Here is a 6,682-nt window from a genome sequence, read left to right as displayed (position 1 = left end):
TCCTGCTGTGTGTGACATCCCTGAGCAGTTCAATGTTTACTTGCTGCCAAACACAAAAAACCCACTTGCCATCTACTCTTCCAAGGTAAGTGAGCCACGTAATAGGTTGTATAGAGCTCTACTGCAAGATTGTTATAGCCACTTATAGTTACTTATGCCACTTGTCCTGTCTGGTGAGCACATTTGCAAGAGTTTGTTCCACTTGCAGTGCTATGATTGACATTCAGAGAAATCCCTTTTCCTTAAAATGGGAAACATCACTCTCCAGTCATACCTCCACAAGTAGAAGGACCTATGGGCATGCACTGCCAGTAAGAAAAAGGATCATTTACAGTTAGCTGTATATTGGGGGACGGGGGTGGTATGTGCATGCGCGCGTGTGTGTAGTAGAAGGAGCTTGCCCTGAAGGGTAGAATGACTCCCTAATGTCATTTTATTTCCTTCTTAGAAGGAGCTTTCCCTGAAGAGCTTAAGGCTAAACGAACAAACTGACAAAAGGCAGAGAGCGGGAGAATTGTTATTCATAGTAAAGAGGTGAAGAACTGAGGCAGGCGGATATTTGCCAGCTGTCGTATAAGAGGCTTGTGACAGCTCACTGTAGGAACTGAATCCAGCATGCCCATTGGCTTAACTACAGAGAAAGCTTTTCCTGTCATTCCTATTTCAAGGATGTATTCACACCTGTGCAGATTCAACACAAGGCTCCTGCACCAGTTCTGCCCTCAGAGTAGAAGTAACTGGAACTGTAGTGGGGTACAGGCCTCTGACTGATGAGAGAAATTCCCACTACCTGGCCTGAAGTAACTGCACTAGAGGGGTGCCTGTACATGTGCTCCAACATGTTCTACTTAAACGTTCTACAATTAATCAATTAATTGATTAATTGAGTCTGCTGGAATGTTTTAACTAGAACACTCCAGCATGCCTCACCGTCATGTGTATTAAGCATCCTGCATTTCAAAATGGCCACAGGGGCACTTTAACTAAAACTAATTGAATGAGCTTTAGTTAAAGCACCCCCACAGCCATTTTGAAATGCAGGACACTTAATATGCATGATACTGCACCATCTTATTTAGAGCATCTGTCTGGGAGCTGCTCTAATTAAACTCCTACCACCACCCTGGAGCACATGTATAGACACCCAAGGAGTGGAAATTTCCAGAAGGAAGTCCATGTTGGATGTTCATGGAAAAGATTCTTGAGGAAGGAAAACTCCCACTTCTCAGAGACTTAGCAGTGTATAATTGATCCCAGAGATCCTAAGACTTTTCAGTCATATAACAGGAGATCCATTTGTAGTTATTTTGTATGTAGTGAAGCTGTGTTTATACTGAAAGTCCTGAGTTGTTTCATTACATTACAGTGTTACCCTTGCAGTCCCAGAATGAACCTTTGCTTATTATCAGCTGGGAGAAATAATAACAATAACAACAATAATAATAAAGATTCCCCTATGGGCCAAATCCTAGTCCTCAGCTCCTCCCTGGCCTGGACCTACTGAGAGGTCTGAAGAGATATATTGGTCATCTTAAAGATTTGGGTCAGATTTTGCACCGGTTTTAATTAGCATAGTTCAACTGGCTTCAGCAGAGCTATACTAATTTATGACAACTAGAGATCTAGGCTTTTATTGGCAGTTTCTAACTCATCTCTCTCTATTTCAGGGCATGGGTGAGGCTGGTGTATTCTTGGGAAGCTCTGTGTTCTTCGCTCTAAGGGATGCAGTGGCTGCTGTGAGGAAGGAAAGAGGATTACCAGAGACCTTCACGCTGAACAGCCCTCTGACTGCTGAGCAGCTTCGAATGGCCTGTGCTGATGACTTCACTAAGATGGTAATGAAGTTTTTTATGAATCCTTGGAAACATTTCTGGTTTAGCCACGTCCTCCTCATATTTCCAATCTTGTTGGTTCTGAATTAATCTGCATCTTGACTCGTCACCTGAAATGCTCATTGAGCTGCATCTCTTGTACATATCACATGACAGCCACTGAAACTTTGTATTTTATTTAATCAACAGTACCGTACTTTATATATCTTTTGCCAGCAAAAAATATATCTAAAGATGATCATTCAGCATATAGGGGTTGGGCTGAATCAAGCTCTGAATCTAACATGAATATCTGTTCAGTTTCTTCAGCAATAATGACTTGAACATACATATTCTCTTGCATGTAGAGGAACCCAAATACGCTTTGCAAATTATGGCCTGACTTTCTCCCTAATGTCATTTTATTTCCTTCTTAGTATTAGGCCAAGAATGAACATGGCCTTGAACAATTATTTCCACCTACACTAACTTTTAAATAATTGCTAGATATAATTTAAGGTGTTGTAAAATCCTGAATGAGCTAGATGCTGGTTACCCCGGGCCTAGGGGTTTCATGCACTGAAAATGTGTACTAGCGTTATAGCTGGTTGTTATCGAGCTTTAATTTGCATATGTAAGAGAGTCTCCCAGCTGTAGGGATGTACTGTGCCCAGTGTGAACACAGATCCCCAGGGCTCAGGGGTGTGTGAAACCCCTGGGCCCAGGGCATCAAGGGCTCAGAGGTTTTTCTGCATCCCCAAGCCCCAGGGATCACAACTGCCTCAATCCCCATGGCCCAAGGGTTTCACTAGTAAAGATATTAGGGAATTGCACAGGAGATGAGTGTAGATCAAAAAAGTAACCAAATCCTCCTCTTTCAGGGTAAATTGAAGCTGGCGGGGGGGAGAACTGGGGCAGGGGACGCATGGAAATATATAGCTCGTGGCTGAACTGAGGTGCTGGCAGTGCCATTGTTCCACCAACATGGTCCCTGCATCAGGCCAAAATGTCAGTATAAAGGAGTGCGTTGGGGGCAGGCTTTCTCAGGCGGACTTTGCATCCCAAAATCCTTGCTCTGAAGGCTTGGAAGGGCAGCAGTTCATAAGTGATGTTGGTAGCACCAGTAAGTACCTGGAATCACCGAGCTCCCCTCTTGTAGAATCACAGCTTTCTGCCATTCTAGAGGATTTACTTAGCCACTTACAAAGAAAGGATTTTCTGGTGCTTGAAATGCCCCAGCTTTGATTTCCTCAGTATGGCCAACTATGTGTTCTGTGAACCTCTGAGAACTCAAGTAGATAAGTAGAGGCCTAGCTTTCAAGTAGTTGATGTGGGTGAGCAGGCTAAACATGGTGCTGCCATGAGCCAGTGGAACCTTGTGTTTGCCTCATTCTCCCCCACACCTCCATATTTTTTTGCTGACATGCCAACATCCAATTTGGCCCTACACTTTCAACATTCACATGGGAGGAAGGTTGTGGCCAGGCATCTAAAGAGAAACCCTGGTATTATTCCAGGGAGCTGTCTAGGGAGTCTCCAGCTCCAAAAATATTCCTAAAATTATGGGATTTCCCTGCAGCTGTGATTTAATTGCTACAGCTCCACAGCTAGCCAACACCCCCTCATCACTTGATTTAGTAATAACTACCACCCATTCCTCTCCCTATTTTGGGGCCCCTGGACACACAAGCTCATCTGTGAGAAAGGCAAGAGCTTGTCTCTGTTACTGGAATTTGAATTTGATGAACTAAGTGATTATAAATAACCCAAAGGTTCCTTAGAGTCATACCAATTTTATAATCCACGTACAAGAGGAAGAAGTGTGGATTAGCATGTATAGTGGCATCTACAGGGCTAGGAAACTTATTTAGGGAATACACATCTTGGAATTACAGTGGGTTCTCTTTTTCTTAATGATGCCATACTTAACAATATCATGTTTTTGTTTGCTTTTCCCTTTTAGATTCCCAAAGATAAGCCTGGAACCTACAAACCTTGGGCTATTGGAATAGCCTAATATTGTTTCCCAGACTCTGAAGTAATTATAGGATAGTTTTAGTCACTTTCCAATTTTAAAGAGTTCCAAGCTTAATAGTAAATTAATTGATTTAAAATCTATTCACTGATGCACAGAGTATCTGTACGCCTGGATATTATCTATAGCTCTTATTGTATTGCCAATATGATGGTGGCTCTTACATCCCATCATGTAACTCACATTCAATCCAAATATTTAGAGACAACATAACTACATTATATTTTTACAAATATCTTTGTATTACTATTAATGTAGAATTTGCTCAGGCCACTTGTTGATAAGCTTTGCCAAGTGACCATTTCTCTTGATAAATTGCTAGTGCCTGTTACCAATGAGAAAAGTACAACTGCATAATATTCTTGGTAATTTGATATTCACAGAAATAATAAGGGTATGAGGGTGAGAACTAGCTAACAGGTCTTATTTTTGTGTTAATAATTTTAGGTTAAAATGCTCCTAAAGTGGAGTTCTTATTGGATCTTTCACTTTATTATATTTTTGGGCAACTGACATAATTTTAGAATTAGGTACCACAGCAATCCAAGCCGTGGAAAAGGATATGGATTTGAATTTAAGAAGCGAGACTGTAAACAACATGAAAAAAGCTAGTAAGTGGCATTTTTGTTAGTTGTTTTTTAGTTATGATGTCTGTATTTGTTTTAAAATATTTTCAATAAAAAGACATTTAAAGAAAGAATGTCTACTTCAGGGGGTTTCACTGGAGTGCTAAAAAGGGGTTCCCTCTAGTTCTTTTATAACATTATGCTTATGCAGGACATAGTTGTAAGAAAAAATAATACATATGCCAGGAATAATGTAGTTGGGAATGAAACTGAAAATATTTTATTTTCTTCCCTTTGCTTAATTTAATCTCTGGACTCCTTTAAGAGACATTTGGATGTTTATCTTGCTGGGATCCTTTGACCCCAGCTGACTTCCTGCCCCTGCAGCAGGGGGCTGGACACAATGATCTTCCAAGGTTCCTTCCAGCCCTAATGTCTATGAAATTTTCACCCAATCTGGCCACAGAAAGCAGTTTATATCTGTGACCAAACACAAACATGACTGCAGATCACTTTAAAAATGGCCAATTGGGTGAACTCTGAACCCTCATTGCATGATGGGTCAGGTGAAAACATTTCAAAACAGAATATCTTCTGCAGAGGAGGCAGAAAAGGGAGCTAATGGGGCTTAGCCCCACTAAGCTTGGGGCAGCGGTAGGGCTGCAAGGAAGCCCAGCTGAGGACTTCCAGCAGCTGCAGCAGGGTGGGGTGGGGGAAGGGCGGGCATTGCCCAGCTGGCAGCATGGAACTGAGCCATGAGTGGCTCATCCGGGGGGTGCAGCTTGTGCTGTTATGTGCACCCCAGAAGGCATGGGAGGCACATGCCCCTGATATGCTCAGGGCAGGGTGGGCTGCTGCTGTGGGCCAGGGCCAGGGCTACACTGGCCTCTTCCCAGCGAGGGGGGCCATGCTACACTGGGGGTGGGCAGCAGTGACACTGGGAGGGAGATTATGGTGGGGGCAGCTGCAGCCACCCCAAGATTCACTGTAGCCTACCTGACCCCCTCCCAGCACCAGTGCCACCCGCCCTAGAGTAGCACAACCCACCCCCACCAGGAAAAGCCCGGCGCTGCCCTGGCCCAGCCCACAGCAGCTGCCCACTCTGCCCCGCGCAGATCAAGGGCACATGCCCCCCATGCCTCTCAGGATGCGTGCAGTGGTGGAAGCCACCACCTCCTCCCGCACCCCACAGACAAGCCACAGCTCCATCCCATGCCACACACCGCCCTGCCCCAGCTGTGCAGGACTTGATGAGGCAGGTGCAGGGGTCCCAGGGGCTCTGTCCCCTCCAGCCCAGCAGCACAGCGGAGGCTGGCTCCACTCCAGCTCCCAGCTCCAGTCCCCCCCAGTCAGTGCAGGGCCAGAGCTGATGTGAAGAAGCAGCCTAGGCCGGGGCTGGGCTGGGGGTGGCAGGTGTGTTGACACCAGCACTGGGCAATGATCCCAGGCCTGAGGGAAGGGGCAGCCACACAGGCACAATGGGCCCTGTGTCCCAATCCTGGGCCTGGCTCCACTCCACGCCCTCCCGATCCCTGCCCGGTCCCAGCCGCGCCTCATTCCCTCTCCTTCTCTCCCCTCCACTCCGCCCCTTCCCCCACAGACTTTCATGCTGGGGGGGGGCACACATGAGCATGCACACATGTGCTCGGCCCCACCCTCAAAAAAATTTCTTCCTCAGCCTATGCTCTTCTGTAACTACTGTCTGTGCTTCCAGCCTGTTGTTGTTTTCAGAATGGGAGAGGGAGCTCATTCTTGGGGTTCTCCAGCTGGTGCTGGAGGGTGGGGCAGGTGTATATTGGAGCCCCTCCAAGGTGGGAGGACTCCGATTCACCCATCCCACCCTCCAGCACCAGCTGGAGAACCCCAAGAATGAGTTGCCTCTGCTCCCTTTCCCCCTCCCATTCTGAAAACAGGGACAGGCTAGAAGGGAGAAGGAGCCATTGCTAGAGGAAACTGGCTTCAGGCTCCCAGTGAGCAGCTAGATTCCTCTCCCCCCTGGAACCAACAGTGAACTTCTGTTTGGTCTCTGGGGGATTGCTGTACCTCAGAATGCTTCCTGCAAAGTGTTCTTAGCTACAGCAGGCAGCTGCACTTCTCTCTCTACCCAATACTGTCATTCTTATCTGCTTTGTCTGTTTCACTTTATTCTCATATCCAAGCATGCATACCACAGCTATGAATCACAGAAACCCCTTTGCAGGAAGAAGGTGGAGTGGGGGGAAGGAGGGGAGAACAGTCTACCCTGGGATGCTGGAGGATCTGGCCAAACA

General features: G+C 46.0%; 1 pseudogene; it reads left to right on the top strand.

Moving 5' to 3' along the window:
- LOC102385591 overlaps positions 1-3,828 on the top strand; it is a 31,245-nt pseudogene extending 27,417 nt beyond the window's left edge.
- Positions 3,829-6,682: the final 2,854 nt, after the last annotated feature.

Source organism: Alligator sinensis, unplaced genomic scaffold (genome assembly GCF_000455745.1).
Source record: "Alligator sinensis unplaced genomic scaffold, ASM45574v1 scaffold566_1, whole genome shotgun sequence".
Lineage (NCBI taxonomy): Eukaryota > Metazoa > Chordata > Crocodylia > Alligatoridae > Alligator > Alligator sinensis.
The sequence above is the reverse complement of the archived record's forward strand: the minus strand, read 5'-3'. Positions and strand labels throughout refer to the sequence as shown.